Raw genomic sequence first — 20770 nt, 5'->3', positions numbered from 1 at the left:
GTGAATATAACTGTCTAGATGTATGCTAATAGGATTGCATGGAAAGATAAATAATCGAACTTAGATAAATTAATTCAAGATAATATATCCGAATCCAATCATTTCCACACTTGCACCTCTAGGGTAACCCTCTCTTTGTTGCCTTACGATATTACGGTCATGTCCCGCGAATGTGGGGATACCCTTAGCAAAGACCCTTTCGATTAAATCATCATCATCCCTAAACAGATAAGTCATAGTCCATTCGATCAAAAGGTCAATGTCCCTACAAGATAAATCATAGTCCCTCGAACGTTGCCTTCGAATACATGACCTTGACCCTCGAACGTTGCCTTCGAATATATGACTTTGTCCCTCGATGACCCTTCGTTTTACTCCCTTTCCACTATAATTAATTCACCACTAAAACCCATTAATTAATTTTCTAATTAATATATTATATTAGTTATTTAAACTAGGATATAATTTCATCTAGTTTATTAATTAAATTTTCATATATCACTTAATTAATTAAAATGGACTATTTTGAATAGTAAATATCTAATTATATTTTTTTTTACTCTTCTCTTTTAAAATATCTATCAATTTAGACTAAGTTTTTCCATAAATTCATAAAAAAAAAAGTTTCTATTATTATAGACTAAAAATATTCTTAATTCATTCTTAAATTTAGTTTATTTATTTCATTTGTCATGAACTTTCTATGTAATAGATTTAACTAGGATTTTTTTTTCTTTCTTTTTTAGTTTAATTAGGTTTTATTATTTTGTATGCCCTTTTAATTTTGTACTCGTTAATTAAGATTTAGATATCTTATATCCCCTTTTAAATTATATACCCCCCATCCCGAAGCCATGTAATAGCGTAGTCTTATTTTTCGCACTTTAATTTTTCCATACTGTGAATATAACTGTCTAGATGTATGCTAATAGGATTGCATGGAAAGATAAATAATCGAACTTAGATAAATTAATTCAAGATAATATATCCGAATCCAATCATTTCCACACTTGCACCTCTAGGGTAACCCTCTCTTTGTTGCCTTACGATATTACGGTCATGTCCCGCGAATGTGGGGATACCCTTAGCAAAGACCCTTTCGATTAAATCATCATCATCCCTAAACAGATAAGTCATAGTCCATTCGATCAAAAGGTCAATGTCCCTACAAGATAAATCATAGTCCCTCGAACGTTGCCTTCGAATACATGACCTTGTCCCTCGAACGTTGCCTTCGAATATATGACTTTGTCCCTCGATGACCCTTTGTTTTACTCCCTTTCCTCTATAATTAATTCACCACTAAAACCCATTAATTAATTTTCTAATTAATATATTATTTTAGTTATTTAAACTAGGATATAATTTTATCTAGTTTATTAATTAAATTTTCATATATCACTTAATTAATTAAAATGGGCTATTTTGAATAATAAATATCTAATTATATTTTTTTTCCTCTTCTCTTTTAAAATATCTATCAATTTAGTCTAAGTTTTTCCATAAATTCATTAAAAAAAAGTTTCTATTATTATAGACTAAAAATATTCTTAATTCATTCTTAAATTTAGTTTATTTATTTCATTTGTCATGAACTTTCTATGTAATAGATTTAATTAGGATTTATTTTTATTTCTTTCTTTTTAGTTTAATTAGGTTTTATTATTTTGTATGCCCTTTTAATTTTGTACTCGTTAATATTGATTTAGATATTTTATATCCCCTTTTAAATTATGTACCCCCATCCCGAAGCCATGTAATAGCGTAGTCTTATTTTTCGCACTTTAATTTTTCCATACTGTGAATATAACTGTCTAGATGTATGCTAATAGGATTGCATGGAAAGATAAATAATCGAACTTAGATAAATTAATTCAAGATAATATATCTGAATCCAATCATTTCCACACTTGCACCTCTAGGGTAACCCTCTCTTTGTTGCCTTACGATATTACGGTCATGTCCCGCGAATGTGGGGATACCCTTAGCAAAGACCCTTTCGATTAAATCATCATCATCCCTAAACAGATAAGTCATAGTCCCTTCGATCAAAAGGTCAATGTCCCTACAAGATAAATCATAGTCTCTCGAACGTTGCCTTCGAATACATGACCTTGTCCCTCGAACGTTGTCTTCGAATATATGACTATGTCTCTCGATGACCATTCGTTTTACTCCCTTTCCACTATAATTAATTCAACACTAAAACTCATTAATTAATTTTCTAATTAATATATTATATTAGTTATTTAAACTAGGATATAATTTCATCTAGTTTATTAATTAAATTTTCATATATCACTTAATTAATTAAAATGAGATATTTTGAATAATAAATATCTAATTATATTTTTTTTCCTCTTCTCTTTTAAAATATCTATCAATTTAGTCTAAGTTTTTCCATAAATTCATTAAAAAAAAAAGTTTCTATTATTATAGACTAAAAATATTCTTAATTCATTCTTAAATTTAGTTTATTTATTTCATTTGTCATGAACTTTCTATGTTATAGATTTAATTAGGATTTTTTTTATTTCTTTCTTTTTAGTTTAATTAGGTTTTATTATTTTGTATGCCCTTTTAATTTTGTACTCGTTAATTAAGATTTAGATATTTTATATCCCCTTTTAAATTATGTACCCCCATCCCGAAGCCATGTAATAGCGTAGTCTTATTTTTCGCACTTTAATTTTTCCATATTGTGAATATAACTGTCTAGATGTATGCTAATAGGATTGCATGGAAAGATAAATAATCGAACTTAGATAAATTAATTCAAGATAATATATCCGAATCCAATCATTTCCACACTTGCACCTCTAGGGTAACCCTCTCTTTGTTGCCTTACGATATTACGGTCATGTCCCGCGAATGTGGGGATACCTTTAGCAAAGACCCTTTCGATTAAATCATCATCATCCCTAAACAGATAAGTCATAGTCCCTTCGATCAAAAGGTCAATGTCCCTACAAGATAAATCATAGTCCCTCGAACTTTGCCTTCGAATATATGACTTTGTCCCTCGATGACCCTTCGTTTTACTCCCTTTCCACTATAATTAATTCACCACTAAAACCCATTAATTAATTTTCTAATTAATATATTATATTAGTTATTTAAACTAGGATATAATTTCATCTAGTTTATTAATTAAATTTTCATATATCACTTAATTAATTAAAATGGACTATTTTGAATAGTAAATATCTAATTATATTTTTTTCCTCTTCTCTTTTAAAATATCTATCAATTTAGTCTAAGTTTTTCCATAAATTCATAAAAAAAAAGTTTCTATTATTATAGACTAAAAATATTCTTAATTCATTCTTAAATTTAGTTTATTTATTTCATTTGTCATGAACTTTCTATGTAATAGATTTAATTAGGATTTTTTTTATTTCTTTCTTTTTAGTTTAATTGGGTTTTATTATTTTGTATGCCCTTTTAATTTTGTACTCCTTAATTAAGATTTAGATATTTTATATCCCCTTTTAAATTATATACCCCCATCCCGAAGCCATGTAATAGCGTAGTCTTATTTTTCGCACTTTAATTTTTCCACAATGTGAATATAACTGTCTAGATGTATGCTAATAGGATTGCATGGAAAGATAAATAATCGAACTTAGATAAATTAATTCAAGATAATATATCCGAATCCAATCATTTCCACACTTGCACCTCTAGGGTAACCCTCTCTTTGTTGCCTTACGATATTACGGTCACGTCCCGCGAATGTGGGGATACCCTTAGCAAAGACCCTTTCGATTAAATCATCATCATCCCTAAACAGATAAGTCATAGTCCCTTCGATCAAAAGGTCAATGTCCCTACAAGATAAATCATAGTCCCTCGAATGTTGCCTTCGAATACATGACCTTGTCCCTCGGACGTTGCCTTCGAATATATGACTTTGGCCCTCGATGACCCTTCATTGTAGCCTACGATTAAATGATGATCGTCTCTTCGAATGCTAAGGTATCCTTACAAATGTTGCCTTCAATGACCAATCGACGACCCCACGATGTCTCTTTACATCCAAAGGATAAGACTACTTACTTCTCAATAGTAAGGACAGTTTTACCCTCCTAAGGATAGGAAATACCTATAAAGACCTTGGTTAGGTATAACTCTTAAATGCTTATTCATAGGTTAAAATACTTTTCACACCTCACACTTTTCAAAACATCTTTTAGAAAATCACCACTTGGTATACATTCGCACCAGAATCATCGCCGAGTTATACTTTTCTAAACATCTTTCAAAATCAAACGAGATAAACACTTTGTATACATTAGTACAAGAATCATTACAAAGTTAAACTCTCCTTTAAAAATATTTTCTAAAGACACCACATTTCTCAAACACTTTCTCAAACAAGGAAAACATAAGTGAGTTAAGCAATTAAGAGCCCATGGATAACCATGGATACAAAGGGTGCTAACACCTTCCCTTTGTATAATGTACCTCCCGAACTCAAAATCTAATCAAGGTCTTTCCTGTTCTTTTCCGCCTTTCCTTATTGGATAAAAGAAAAGTCAGCGGCGACTCTTGCTATCCGCAACATAGCTTTTCAAAGCAAAAACACAAAGTCAGTTCACCGTATCACACTTGTCTTGGATAACTTCCTGTTAGGAATCTCCAAAATCTTTGATTGGATGAATTTCTTATGAGAAATATCCAAAACTGTCAGATTTATTCTGAAGTGTCAGGTCATGTCTGAACCTATTGATAAAACATACTTTGAATATTCCCTAGTATCCTTTTCCCAGTAATTTGTCATCCCTAGTGAGTCCTCACCCATTGCCTTTGACATTTCCTCTGAATCACCACCATTGTATCTCCATCATTCCCCACAGATCTGTCCATCATCCATCATAAAAAAATCATGTTAAGGTTCATCTCACATCATAACCCCAGCGAACAAAAAAATCATTCATGCATGCATAACATACCGTATCTTGTCATCGGCATTTAGGGACAAAATTTGAGTCTTCTGTATTTAAATATCTTTCACAAAGATACTATGAGGATTGTCATCTCTCATACCATTTGGTAAAACTATTTAAATAGGGGCAACTATCATACCTGAATTTTGACCCTGAATCGCCGAATCAAAGCATTCATCGAATCGTTAACATCATATGTATATCATAACATTCACTTTGTCTCGTACAATGTCCAAATTGTCAGTCAGAATATTTTTTCGGAATTTACAGACAGACCAGTCAAATTGAATCTCAAATGTGCGTAAAATCAATGGACGGAAAATTTTAAAATCGAGCTTGCAGACGTCAATTATATTAATCTAGGTTTCATGTAGTTTAATCTGGCATTCTCGTTTTATTTTTTGACTACTATTTTGGTCGCATTTTGATCAGTCTGAGCCTTTTTATCGATCAAAATTTATTTCAAAATTAAATCAAACGTTGTATATTTCCGAGAAGTTTATTTCATGCTGATCATTTTGACACAGTCAAATTATTTTTTCGGGTATTTTTGTGTCCAATTTTTATTTATTTTGAGTCCTTTTATTTTTGCATTTTTGTCAAAGTGTTTAGAAAAAATAAATAGAATTATTGGTGTCTTTATTTTAATTTAATTTTAATTATTTTGTAGTGTTTGATTTTATTTAGTTTTAACTAATTATATATATTTTTGTCTCTAAATTAAGAACTAAGGACTTTTGTGGAATTTAAAAAATTAGAAAATCCTACGAAGGAGGTGAGCGCCATGAATCTCACTTTTCTAAAATTTATCAAAGGCTATGAAACCATAAAACTGATACGGTACCGTTGTTCCACCGGATAAGGATTTTCTTATTAGGACACTTTCTGGGTTTACGTTTGTTTTATATTATATTGGTGGTGTTTTGGTACCTCTTTCTTATATTGTTTTTTTTGGATTTCACGGTACACATATATACATATTTGGTTTATATATATACTCAGTAATATGATTGAATTAAAGACCCGTGTTCTAGAAATAGCAAAAATCAAATAATCCAATATGATATAGTCTTTAAGTTACAGGTGGTAGAAGATAATAATTGTTTTTTCAGATAAATTGCTAAATATCTTATTCAATGTTTTTATCAGAGGGGTGGAGGCATCTATTTTGGAATTCGGGGCTATATTTTACTACTTTGATATTTGGTAGTGTATTTTAAGAATGGAGGACTAGGGATTTTGATCTTTGTTTTTTTTATTTTCTTTCTTCAATTTCTTTTATAATTATTATAAATAATTTTCTTTAATTAATGTTGTTTTGTTTGAGTTTTTCTAGTTCGGTAACGATGCGGAATTTGTTGTGCAGTGTGTGGGTGTTTTATGTTTTTCTTATTTTTTTTTATTTTTACGGTTACGCTGGATTTGATGTAAAAAATATTGTTACACTGCTGGATCGATGTTATTTTTATTTATGTTTTGGTTATGTTGTTCGGATCGAATCATGTCGATACGATGTTTGCATATTTTTGTGCATGATGCGTGACATTTGTGTTAGTTCAATCCGGTTGCGATGATCGCATTCTTGCGTTAGCAACATTGTTTATTTTTTAGCATGTTAATTTTACTTTTGCTTTGCATTTCTTTTGGATAAATTTAGATCCACACGATTTCGATCCATATTGCGATGATCACGTTAAGTGTAGCAAACTATTGGTTGACTTTATCGATTTATGTGCGATACTTTTAATTGATTATCATTGTATTTCGATCTTGTACATGTGTTTGATGGTTTAGCATAGCGACGGTCCGCTTTTTTGTGCGCTTACTAATTCACGTTTCAATTTACAATTTTGTGTTTTAATTTGATTTTTATTATATTATTATTTATTGATCCGACTTGCGATGATCGCTTACGCGTTAGCAATTTGCTATTTCGATTTGTGCTAATTTTTCAACGATCTAACATCGTTATGTTGAGATCCGATTTAATTTCTTATGGTAGCTTTGCACGTCTTCGCGTACGCGACTTTGATCCACGTCTTTGCGTCATGATTTTAATTCATGCACTTTCCCTTTCGCTTTACTTTTTCGATTCATTTTTTGTGGATGTGTAATGTAAATATTGTGTATGCTCTTGTACTTTTTTTTAATTAATTTTTTTTATCATTGTTGAATGCTTGTACGTTCATTCGGTTCTTGTGTTGTTTGATTTATGCCTTGTGCTTGAGTTTGCGTCACTACACTTGAACTTGCACCCCTTTGTGATCCAAATCACACCCTTCCCGTTAGCATTTGTATCCATCATATTTAACCATTCACATTCAAATCATTTTTCAAACCATAAAACCACTTCAACCTTTTTTTATAACCATAAACAAACCTCAATCAACGTCGAATGTATTTTTCCAATCAAACTTCAAAAATACATAAAAATATTCAAAACACTTTTTTTAATAAAGATGAAAATAAAACGAGGTGAATACCACGAGCTCCTAAGACTAGGACTCGTGATGGATATCTCGCTAATCCAAGCTCTTGTCATCGCCAAAAATACATCAAACTCATTCAAACTTTTTTTGCCTTTTGGCACAACCTAAAAACCTTTTCAGAAACGAAAGACATTTTGTCTTAAGCAGATGAAAAACAATGTTTCATCCACAACTGTTGAGTTGAGATGAGTGGCGTGAATGTGATTTGTAAATTCATTCAATGTGGTGAAAATGTCTGCTTCTTACTTTTTTTGGGTAAAACAATATTTTTCGTCGATTAATACAAGATAACTTTCGTTAAAATTGACCAACAAACAAACTTTTTTTACCTAGAACTACGTATGCCTTGACTTCTCTTTTGAGATACGTAGGAGCAAGATTGAGAAATCTTGTCAGACCCACTAATAAAAAATAAACCTTTTGTCCTCTTCTTTACTCTCTTAATAACTCGAGAATCCTAAATTATAAACAAACACTAACACGTACAACTAACCAAACGGTTCCCGTTGAGTACAACGGACGTGAGGGGTGCTAATACCTTTCTCTTGCGTAACCGACTCCCGAACCCTGATATTGGTTGCGATGACCTTATCCTTGTCCTTCTTTAGGGGTTTTATTCGACATTTTCCATTTTCCTCTATGGGAATAAATAAAGATCGATGGCGACTATGTTAAGTCCATCTCGCGAGTGTGCTATTGTGCTTCACGAGGTCGTTCTCATTTTTCGAGGTACGACACCATGTTAAGAACGACTGAGTAGAATCTGAAGTCAAAAGGGAAGTCCATTCTGATGATCAGAGATGGAAAGAGATAGAACAAAAGACCCACCAAGCAGAGTGGTAAAGGGAAAGGCAAGGAAGTTTCCAAACCCAAACCCACAGCTTCTGCTTTAAAGCCTAGTGGAGGAATAGCAAAGGAAGACACATGCTTCCATTACGGTAAGACCAAACACTGGAAGAGAAACTTCCCAAAGTACATGGAAGATAAGAAGAATGAAGTAGAGACTTCAACTTCAGGTATTTTTGTTATTGAAATTAATTTATCTACTTCTGCATCATGGGTATTAGATACTGCATGCGGTTCTCACATTTGTACCAATGTGCAGGAGCTAAAAAGGAGTAGAGATTTGGAAAAAGATGAAGTTGACCAACGAGTTGGAAATGGAGAAAAGGTTGTTGCTTTATCCATAAGAACTTATGTATTAACTTTACCTAGTGGTTTAATAATTCAATTAAAGAACTGTTATTATGTACCAGCAATTAGCAGGAATATTATTTCCGTTTCTTGTTTGGAGAAGTTTGGTTCTTAATTCATAATAAAGAAAAATTGTTGCTCCATTTATTTGAATGATATATTCTATGCTACTGCACAAATGAACAATGGACTATACATCCTTGATCTTGAAATTCCTATTTATAACGTTAATACTAAAAGGATGAAATCTAATGAGTTAAATCCGACTTAGTTTGGCATTGTCGATTAGGCCACATAAATGAAAAACGCATTTCCAAATTCCATAAAGATGGACATTTGGACTCTTTTGATTATGAATCATATGAGACATGAAGATCTTGTTTAATTGGAAAGATGATAAAGTCTTCATTCACAGGAAAAGGTGAAAGAGCTAATGATCTTTTGGCCCTCATACATACTGATGTATATGGACCACTTAACATACCAGCCAAAGGAGGTTTTCAGTACTTCATCACATTTAATGATGATTTCAGTAGATATGGTTATGTGTATTTAATGAAACACAAATCAGAGTCCTTTGAAAATTTTAAGGAATTCAAGAATGAAGTACAAAACCAACTAGGTAAGAATATTAAAACTCTTTGATCAGATTGAGGTGGTGAATATTTAAGCCTAGAGTTTGATGACCATCTGAAAGAGTGTGGGATTCTATCCCAACTTACTCCTCCTGGAACAACCCAATAGAACGGTGTATCTGAGAGAAGAAATCGAACCTTGTTAGACATGGTCTAATCCATGATGAGTCACGCCGATCTTCCAAACTCCTTTTGGGGACATGCATTATTGACAACAACTTACACACTTAACCGTGTTCCATCCAAAAAGGTTGAGAAGACACCATATGAGATATGGAGTGGTAAGCAACCACATATGTCTTATATTAAGATTTGGGGTTGCGAAGTTTATGTGAAACGATAAATTTTAACTAAGGTTGAGCCAAAATATGAAAAATGCTTATTTGTGGGGTATCCTAAAGAAAAAAGAGGGTATTATTTCTACAATCCTTCTGAGGGCAAAGTGTTTGCCGCACGAACTGGAGTCTTCTAATAAGCAAATTTTATTTACAAAGGAATCAGTGGGAGGAAAGTAGAGCTTGAAGAAATTCAAGAATCACAAAGCATTGATACACCTATGGAGGAATTAGAGTAGGAAACACAAGTAGTTGTGGAAGAGAAACCTGCTCAAGTAGAACAAGACCAACGTAGGTCAAGTAGGATACGTCACCTACCTGAGAGATATGGATATATCATAACTGATCAAGGTGATGCATTACTCATGGATTAAGATGAGTATGTGACCTACCAAGAGGCAATAATTGGTCCTGAGTTTGAGAAGTGGCTAGAAGCCATGAAATCTGAAATGGATTCCATGTACACAAACCAGGTTTGGACCTTGGTAGAGCCTCCTGTAGGAGTTAAACCTATAGGATGCAAGTGGGTCTTTAAAAAGAAGACTTACATGGATGGTAAGGTACATACCTATAAGGTAAAACTGGTTGCAAAAGGATATAAACAAATTCATGGGGTTGACTATGATGAAACCTTTTCACCAGTTGTAATGCTTAAATTTGTTTGGATTTTACTTGCTATTGCTGCATATCATGATTATGAAATATGGAAGATGGATGTCAAAACTGATTTCCTTAATGGGAATCTTCTTGAGGATGTGTACATGACACAACCTAAAGGATTTGACATACCATAAGAAGCCCAAAAGATATGCAAGTTACAGAGATCAATCTATGGATTGAAGTAAGCTTCTAGAAGCTGGAATCTTCGTTTTGATGAAACAGTAAAACAATATGGATTCATCATGAATGAAGATGATCCTTGTGTCTACAAGAAGGTTAGTGGGAGCATGATCGTCTTCCTGGTATTATATGTAGATGACATATTACTCATTGGAAACGATGTCCCTACCCTGCAATAAGTAAAAACCTGGTTGGGGAAATGCTTTACTATGAAGGACCTAGGTGAAACAACCTATATATTAGGAATCAAGATCTATAGAGATAGATCATAAAAATTGCTTTGCCTAAGTCAGAGTACATACATAGACAAAATGCTGAGACACTTTAATATGCATGATTCAAGAAAGGATTCATACTTATGCAACATGCCCAGTGTCTATCAAAAACACAATCCCCTTTGTCACACCCCAATTTTGGCCCTGAAATTTTTCCATCATTCATTCATTTTTCTTTTCTCCTCATGACCATTTCATTTGGTCATGAGTCTACCCACTGACTTGTTTGTTTAGACTTATCATCAACCTTATTCCATAAATCTTTGGGCCTCGCCATGTTGTCTCGAGATGGAGTGATTATTTTCCCTTGGTCAAGCAAGACATGGGACCTTTGATCATGTGATAAAATCAATTATTGCTTTGGTGTAATAACCAGTCAAGTTGCACTGAGAAGCTTACACCCAGAAACATGTGATGGATCAAGTGTGTAAAAGGGTGTGGGGCAATATGTTTTACACATCTTTGAGTTTATTTGCTTTGGGTAAGAACAGAGTAAGAGGCTTCGTGACTGCATTTGGGAGATGATCAACTTAATGAAAAGGAACATAATGGAGTAAAGTCACTTGAGACTTTTGTTCAATTGGTTTTTATTTAGTTTAACTTTAAGATTCAATGTTGTTGTTACCAGCATCGTTGGTTCAAGCTCACTTTTGTGATATAGTCAGTAGAAATCCCAATTTACATTATTTGAATGTCTATTGAATCAATGGCAGCTGCTAAGGATCTTGATACTAGTTCTATAGTGCAAACACGGTATCTGGTGCCGGTGTTGGTACCTCTGGTTCGAGTTCCAGTCGTGTTGGTCTGATAGCCGGCATGAATGTTGGGGTAGTGAGTACAGTTGGTCTCGACCGGACTTTGCTACATACTATGTAGGAAAAGAAGAGGTGCATAAAGATAACAAATTGAAAGTTGCAATCCAGGCGTTTGTTTTACTTAAAAGGTCACAAAGTAATCAAATCGTGATTGATACAATTAGTGCTAACATGGAAGTCACCTGCTAGAATATCCCAGCTGGAAAATGAACAGGAACTGAACCTAGGGCATATCAAAGAAAGTAATTGGCTCGTGAAGCATTTTCTTCTTGAACATTTACAATATCCATTATTTAGTTTCTCATTCAACTCAGTTTCTCATTCAACTCATCTTGTGGAGTGTTTGATTGACTCTTTTGAGTTTCTGTTGGATATGTAATTTAAGTGCTTTTTGTTCAATTACACAATACAATGTATACAAAATTCATAAATTCTTCGAAATGTAAATTCTTTTTCTGGATTCATTCACTTGTTCTTCACTATTAGCATGGAGAGAAGCTTCAATTTGATGATCTTGAGAATGTTCCCGCATTTTTCTTGTTGTGTCATAATTATCCTAGGATGTATGTTCCTGCCAACAACAGTGGAAAGCAAATCATAAGTTCGTCCCAAGCATACCGTATATACAAAGAAGTTGGCACTCGGGTTTTGTTACAATAAGAGGGGGATTACCTTTTGTTTTAAGTGATGATTCGTTTGAATTTAGCCTTGAAGAACCTTTAGCTTTCGCAGTATAAAGTCTTCAAAGCTTGCACTGCCGGCGACCTCTTGTGGACAACTGTTGAAGCATTGAGAATTGAGAAAGAATACCTTGCTGCTGTTGTTAATTTTGCCGTCAAATGCGAGGCCGCCTAGTGATGTCAGTAATTTAACCGCTGCAGCTCCAACAACTCTAAGGGCTACATCAATATCCTGCAATCCTGCACCAATTTCTTTGCACGGATGCACAACACGATGTTCATTATTACAAAATGATACGTAATTATTTTCTGTTACCTGCTTCATGAAAGCTTTCATATCACAGGCAAGGCCTACCTCAACTTCCTGCAGAGTTGTACCAGTTTCTTTGCACGGATGCACGGTTGCATTTTCTCTGTCGGCAGAACTTTCATCTCTTGCTCCTCCGTCAAAATTTAAGGACTTTCTACAGGAAGTTTTCGCAGATTCTGGCATCATTTTTCCCGGCAAGTCTCCGGATATTTCAGTAGGAGTGAAAAACTTGTGTATCTTCTGGTAAAAACATGGAACTGTTTGATGCATGCTTAACCGGAGTGTTTAAATCACAAGAAGTACAACATCAGTCCAAGCTTCTAGAAACAATTTTCTCTCTTACATCAAAACCACTTGCAAAACTAGCCACCAGGATCAGCGAGCTTCATGAAAACTTCAGTCAGAAACATGAAATGCATAGTTGGACAGAAAGATTTAGGCTTTGGCTAAAGGAACTGTCAGCTAATATTACTCAAATACACCTGCAAAAGAATTAACGATTAACTCCAATAGCATTCAAAGGCACTCACTGTAATATGTGTTGAGAACAAATTTCATCGTATCCGGTTAAGATTAACTGCCTTAGATCATAGACATGATTTTGCTGCACCTGATTAAACAAATAACAAGACATCGAGAATTGCGTCTTCATTCCAACAACAACGGCTTCACTTGCGCATCAAAGCTATGTTCGAACTCCATAATCGACAACAAGGTTCCACAAACCTGAAACACAAATTGATGAAACAGACTCGCGTTCAAATCTTCATTGAATCAAAATCCCATACTGAGCAATCCAAACTCGTGTGTGTAAAGAGCAGAATGACGTGGGAGACGAAGAACTTACCAAATTCAACGCACTAGAATCATAGCTTTGGTGCAGAAAGGCTTGAGCTTTATGCAGAGAAGTTGCTCATGCTTTTACTAAATATTCACTGCAGTAAAAGATAAAACAATTAGCAAGGCTGTAGAAAATTCAGAAAATACCCGAAATGGAATGGAGACAAAATTCGAAGAAAAAGCGCAGGTTCAGATTACCGTTCCAAGAACAAGCATCAAATAGGGGAATCCCAACTGAGCACACAAAAAAGATTTTGGCAGAAACACCCATTTGGATCACCAAAGACTAAATCGAAACCCTAATCTGCAAGATATAAAGAGGGAGGTGAGAACGGAAAGGGAGGACAGAGAAAATTGAGAAGCGAAAAAAAATCTCAAAAAAAACCCTAAATCCCAAAATCGAATACCTGGATTGAAGAGGCGAAGAGAGAAGAGTAAAGCGTCACCGTCGCCGTCGTCACCACCGAAGGTGAGCCTTTTCCTTTTGTTCTTCCTTAAATCCATGGATTCTCGCATTTTAGAGTAAGAGAGACTGAGAGGTGATGAGCGATTAAGGTTAGAATCGTGAGATGAGGAGCGAAAAGGGGACGCGTTTGAAGGAGTAGTTGAGGGATGATGAGCGTTTGAGAGGGTGAAGGTTGTGAGAGACAACTGAGAGTGATGAGCGAAGTTTGAGAGAAACGCGATTGAGAGGCGTGAGAGAGATTGAGGACGATGACTTTCCTGGGTTCTTGTTACAATACTTTTCACTTTCTTTTTTGTTTCCTTTTATTTATTTATTTTTATTTGTTACTAGAACAAACATTTAAAATATTAAAGAAGTTACGTTTAAACTTCCTAGGGTTTATTTAATAAATGTTTTCATTTAGTAGTGTATATTAGTATATTATTTTGGTATTCCCAATCCATTAGCCTTTGAAACCCAACAGCCAGGCGGCTGGGTTTATTTTTTGGTAATCCAACATACCATTTTTTATTTAAATTTTATTTTTTAATCTTTTACTTCAATTTGTTCTGGTTTATATATCTCAGTTGTTATTGTAAATAATAACTAATCATAAATGGCCTAGTGGAGAGAGGGTAGTTTCATGGTCTTTAGTGGAGCGGGTTTGATACTTGGGGATAGCCAATTTTTGTGTTTATATTTGTTATGTTTATTATTTTATTTAATTTCTTTTTCTATATAGTACCTTGCTATTTATTTTAATTTTAGGTTATTAATACCCATTTCCATACCCTTGTAAGTCGATTTCTTTTTAAGCATCGCCATCAACCTCACATAGCTTACTCTTGGGCTTTCTTACAATGAGCCAGTTCTCTTGCACTTACACTCATACATTGCATTATTTGTTGTTTGGGCCCGATTTAATTATTTCATGACTTTGAATCCCCATTTGACAAAATGTACCCCACTCCCCCGATGTGTAATAATTTTGTACTGTTTTATTTTTTTATTTGTTTGACTGTTTAGTTAGATACTAACACAAGAATAAAATCAACCATTTCCAAAAGATCAAAAATAATGACTCGATCCAACGTCGAGTATTTTCTCAATAAACAAATCAATTCATTTCTCCCTCCTATTCTATTCCATTTCTTTCAAACTTTCATCAAACGCTTGATTCAACGTCAAGCCATTTTTCCTAATAAAAACTCAAAAAATATTAATTCATAGTTAAGACCTTTTCAATAAAGATGGAAGTGGAACGTGGTGTATACCGCGCACTCATGAGACTAGGATTCGAGATGTATATCTCGCCAATCCTAGCTCTCGCCATCATCCAAATTTATCCACTTTGTTCTCTCTCAAACACTCATTTAAATTTCTCTTAAACGTCCATCAATACTTGATCTAGTGTCAAGTCATTTTTCACAACAAAACTCAAAATACCTAATTCTTATTTAACACTTTTTCAATAAAGGTGGAAATGGAACATGGTGTATACCGTGCACTCCTGAGATTAAGATTCGAGACGTATGCCTCGCCTATCTTAGCTCTCGCCATCGTCTAAAAATTGTCAATGCGGTTTCTTCAAATCCTTTCTCAATCAAACCTAAAATACCTAATCTTTATTAAACACTTTTGCTAATAAAGATGGAAATGGAACGTGGTGTATACCGCGCACTCCTGAGACTAGGATTCGAGATGTATATCTCGCTCATCCAAGTCCTCGCCATCACTTAAAATACATCCAACCAATCAAACTCTTTTCTCGCCGCCGTGCGACTAATCAAAACCTTTTTCATAAATGAAGGACATACTGTCTTAAGGTGATGCAAAACAATGTTTCGGCCATGATTGTTGAGTAGAGATAAATGACGCTTTTCCGAATGTAGATTTCTAAATTCGTTCGATGTGTGGTATGCGTCCACTCCTCATCTGTTTAGGATAAAACAATGTTTTCGTCGATTAATACAGTGTAGCTTTCGCTAAAATCGACCAACAAACAAACATTTTTCTACCCAGAACTACGTAAGCCTTGATTTCTCTGTTGAGATACGTAGGAGCAGGATTTGTAAATCTTGTCAGGCCCACTAATAAAAAACTTAGGTTTAGTCCTTCGTCAAAAATCCAAAAACATTTTCCTCTCTTTTACTCTTTCTTTCCCGCCTAATAACTTGAAAAGCCTAACATTTCAACTAACACTAACGCACACAACTGACCTAATGGTTCCCGTTGAGTACAACGGACGTGAGGGGTGCTAATACCTTCCCCTTGCGTAATCGACTCCCGAACCCTGATATTGGTTGCGATGATCATATCGTATCCTTTCTTTTAGGGGTTTTATCGATATTTTCCCTTTCCCATTTTTTGGGAATAAATAAAGTTCGGTGGCGACTCTGTTCAGTCCATCATTGCGAGCGTGCGATCGCACTTCGCTTTGTAGTCGTATCCCCATTTTTCGAGGTGCGACACCCTTCAACTAAGGAAGAAATGGATTGCATGAATAAGATTCCATATGCATATGCAATAGGATCTATCATGTATGCCATGTTATGTACTCGACCAAATATCTCGTATGCTTTAAGTGCAACAAGTAGGTACCAATCTTATCCCAGTGATGCTCATTGGGTAGCTGTCAAGAATATCCTTAAGAATTTGAGAAGGACTAAGGACTCATTTTTTATATAAGGAGGTCAGAAAGAGCTTGTTGTAATTGGATACACCGATGCTAGCTTCCAGACAAATAAGGATGACTTTAGATCGCAATCTGGTTATGCGGTCTGCTTAAACGGTGGCGTTGTGAGTTGGAAAAGTTCAAAGCAAGATACAATTGCTAATTTTACAACCGAGGCCAAGTATATTGCTGCCTCAGGTGAAGAAGACTTGTTGTGCTTTAACTTAGGCAACTTGACTCCTAAGACAATATATGATTTCCATACCACTTTGTTGATATCCAAAATGGATCCAATAAAGTACATTTTTTAAAAGCCTGCTATTAGTGGAAGAATTTCTCGGTGGCAGATGATGTTAATTGAGTACGACATCTAATATGTAACGCAGAAAGCTATCAAATGAAGTATCTTATCTGACTACCTTACCCATCCACCCATGGAGGCTTACCAGCCCATGAAGTTTCACTTTTCGGTTGAGGACATCATGTTCATTAGAGATTGCAATATCCCAGGTCTTGGAGAAGGACCTGAACTAGGAGCGCGATGGACGCTCGTGTGTGACGGTGCCTCTAATGCAAAAGGCAATGGGATATGGGCAATTATCATATCTCTGACTGGTTTTAACATCCCGTTCACCACTAGATTGTGATTTGACTGCACCAACAATATGGAAGAATATGAGGCATGCATATACGGTATTGAAGTAACTATTGACTTAAGAATAAAGATTCTTGAACTGTATGGGGACTCTGCTTTAGCGATCAGTCAAGTTCGTGGAGACTAGGAAACTCGGGATAAGAAGTTGATTTCATATAGGGAAAACATGGTAAAGTTGATTCCCTATTTTTATGAAATCACTTTTCTGTATATCGCAAGGGAAGAAAATTAGTTAGTCGATGCTCTTGCTACTATGACATCCATGTTTAAAGTCATGTGGAGGAATGAAGCATCTGCCATCCATATTGACCACTTGGGTGAGCCAGCGCACTGCCTAGCAATGGAGGCCGAATCTGAAGATAAGCCTTGGTTCCATAACATTAAGAGATATCTGGGAAAAAAGAGTATCCCGAGAAAGCATATATCACTGATAAGAAGCCTTTGAGAAGATTACTTGCTAAATTCTTCCTGAATGGGGATGTGATGTACAAGAGTAACTATGATTCCGTGTTACTCGGATGCATGGATATACACGAAGAAAACACGATTATAAGGTCCATCCATGAGGTTTGTGAAGGTGTACATGCTAAGGGACCCGCCATGGCCAAGAAGATCCTTCGGGCTGGTTATTATTGGGCAACCATGGAGGTTGATTGTTACAACTTTGTCAAGAGATGTCACAAATGTCAGATATTTGGAGACAAGATCCAAATTCCTCCAACTCCATTTAATGTCTTGACTTCTCCTTCTCCCTTCTCCATGTGGGTATTTACATGATTGACATGATTGAACCAAAAGCCTCTAACGGTCATCGTTTCATCCTTATTTCCATTGACTACTTCAAAAAGTGGGTTGAAGTTTCTTCCTATGCGAATGTTACAAGACAAGTGGTTACACGATTCATAAATAAAGAAATAATTTGTCACTACGGTGTTCCTAGAAAGATTAATATTGATAATTCCAATAACCTCAACAACAAAATGATGAGTAATTTGTGCCAAGAATTCAAGATTGAGCATCCCAACTCTTCACCATACCGGCCCAAGATGAATGGCATCATCGAATCAGCTAACAAGAACATCAAGAGAGTTGTACAGAAGATGGTAAAGACGTATAAGAACTGACATGAGATGGTTCCTTTTTCTTTGCATGGCTACAAAACTTCAGTGTGCACTTCTACTGGGGAAACGCCTTATTCTCTTGTATATGGAATGTAGGTTGTTTTTCCTATTAAAGTTGAAATCACCACTCTCAGAGTCATCATGCAAGTAAATATTAATGAAGAAGAATGGATGCAATCCAAATAGTATCAGCTGAACCTCATTGAAGAAAAGCATTTGACAGTCATTTGCCATGGCCAGCTATACCAAAGACGCCTCAAGAGAGCTTTTAATAAGAATGTTCCGTCTCACGTGTACCAATCAGGTGAACTCGTGCTCAAGATATTTTATCCTATTCACTCGGATCCTCGAGGCAAGTGGACTCCCAACTATGAAGGACCATTCATTGTCAAAAAGGCCTTCTCATGAGGGGCTCTCATTCTCACCATAATGGATGGGAATGACTTTCCAATGCCGGTAAATTCAGATACAGTCAAAAAAATATTATACCTAGTGTCGCAACGCGAAAAACAACCGGCGGAAAAAAAAACAGTTTACAGAGCCGCCACCGACGCTATTCATCCTATGACGGAAAGGGAGCGCAGGACTAACCTAAGAAAGGGAAAGGAACGGTCTTACGACCAGAGATTACAAGGTACGGGAGTCGGTTACGCAAGGGGAACGTATTAGCACCCCTCACGTCCGTCGTACTCGACGGGATCCACGCTCAAAAGAATAGGAAATGAATAGAATAAGGTTGCTAATAAAACTGCTCAAAGAAATTTCACAAATTGGAATAATAAAACAGGTGAAAGAAGACGGAGGAAGTGGAGTCGGCAGGATGTCGCATCCTGGGCCTACGTAGTTTGTCAGAAACAAACATCAGAGTCAACGTAGTTCGGGGAAAGGGAGACATGCTCGCTAAGACATTGCGTCCTATGCCTACGTATCTTCTCTATCCAGAGAAGAATCAGAGCACTCGTAGCTCGGCTAACGCACGCCGAAACAAAACACCAAAAAGAGACGCTGAGACGTCAAAGAAACACTCAACAGGAAACATAATGCCAATACATGGACTTACGCCTGACTCCCAACAACAAACACAAAAGGAAACAGAATGCCAATACATGGACTTATATCCGACTCCTAACAACAACAAACAAAAGGAAACAGAATGCCAATACATGGACTTATATCCGACTCCTAACAACAATAAACACTAACCAGCGAACACCAAAGAAAAAGGTTATCAGATTACCCCAACAAAGTAATCAAATATCCAAAGATGAACCCCAAAGATGAACCTCAAGTGAATAATCACCACAAACGTCACAAATGAACCCCAAGTGAGTGACAACCGTCACAAATGAACCCCAAAGATGATAACCATCATCACAAATGTCACAAATGAACCCCAAGTGAGTGACAACCGTCACAAATGAACCCCAAGTGAGTGACAACCGTCACAAATGAACCCCAAAGATGATAAAAGAAGTCCCCAAGGTAGACTACATACCACACATGTCCACGCTGAACAAACAAATACTCACACCAAAACGAAGAAGAGGGTGGACACACACAAGACAACACAACAAAAAAGAAAAAGGGTGACCACACAAAAAAACAAAAGGGTGCCCGGAGAGATTGCTCATAATCTCCTGCCTACGTATCTCATCTGGTATGAGAATCAGGGCGACGTAGTTCCCCTTAACAGGGGTACAACACTCTCCTAACCAGAGACCAGGGAAACAACAAACTAAATAGGGAGACTAGAGCTCGAGCCTAATAGTTGTCACGCAATCAAATATCCCTAGGTTGAGGTCTCTAACAAGAACTTAACTCGCTCTGGAAGCGATTCAACTCAAACAGCAAATAAACATCTGTCATACCCCAAAATTTGCCCGTTAATATTACAAGGCATTTTTAAGGCACTCCAACTTATTTTTCAAGGCGTTGATCTTAAAAGAACAAAGACCCAGCACACAGATGGCCAAATCCAGAAAATGGCCTAAACTGGCTTGCTCGCTAGGCGAGCTACTCCTTCGCTTAGCGAACCCTTCGCTACGCCATTCGCCTAGCGAAGCTTGCGAATACCAGAAAATTATGGGCTTCATTCTGAGCCCATCAGGTCACAAAAATCATTATAAATAGCAGAGCTTCATTCAGAAAAAGGGGACAGAGGCAGACGGACAGAAACCCTAGCAAGGAAACCCTAACAGAAGCAACACAGCAAACCCTGGAGGCTAACCCAGAGAATTCAGAGCAACCCTAAAGGAAACCCTGAAGGAAACTCATCTGCACCAAGGTTACCTCCGTCCAACTCAACCCGACTTGCCAATTCAAGGTTGCAATTCAATTGCAAACAGGTTTGCATTACCATTACCACTTTATATTCTTAATTTGCATGTGGCATTATGATTGAATTTATAAAAATATCTTAAGTCTTGCATGTGAATTTAAGTAGGTATGAATGTCTTGAAACGTTTAACCATGTAATTTCTATGATGGATGCCATAGGGTTTGGAGCGTTCTGG

This window comes from Lathyrus oleraceus, chromosome 1, assembly GCF_024323335.1.
Source record: "Lathyrus oleraceus cultivar Zhongwan6 chromosome 1, CAAS_Psat_ZW6_1.0, whole genome shotgun sequence".
Classification (NCBI taxonomy): Eukaryota; Viridiplantae; Streptophyta; class Magnoliopsida; order Fabales; family Fabaceae; genus Lathyrus; species Lathyrus oleraceus.
This window is presented reverse-complemented; position numbering follows the sequence as displayed.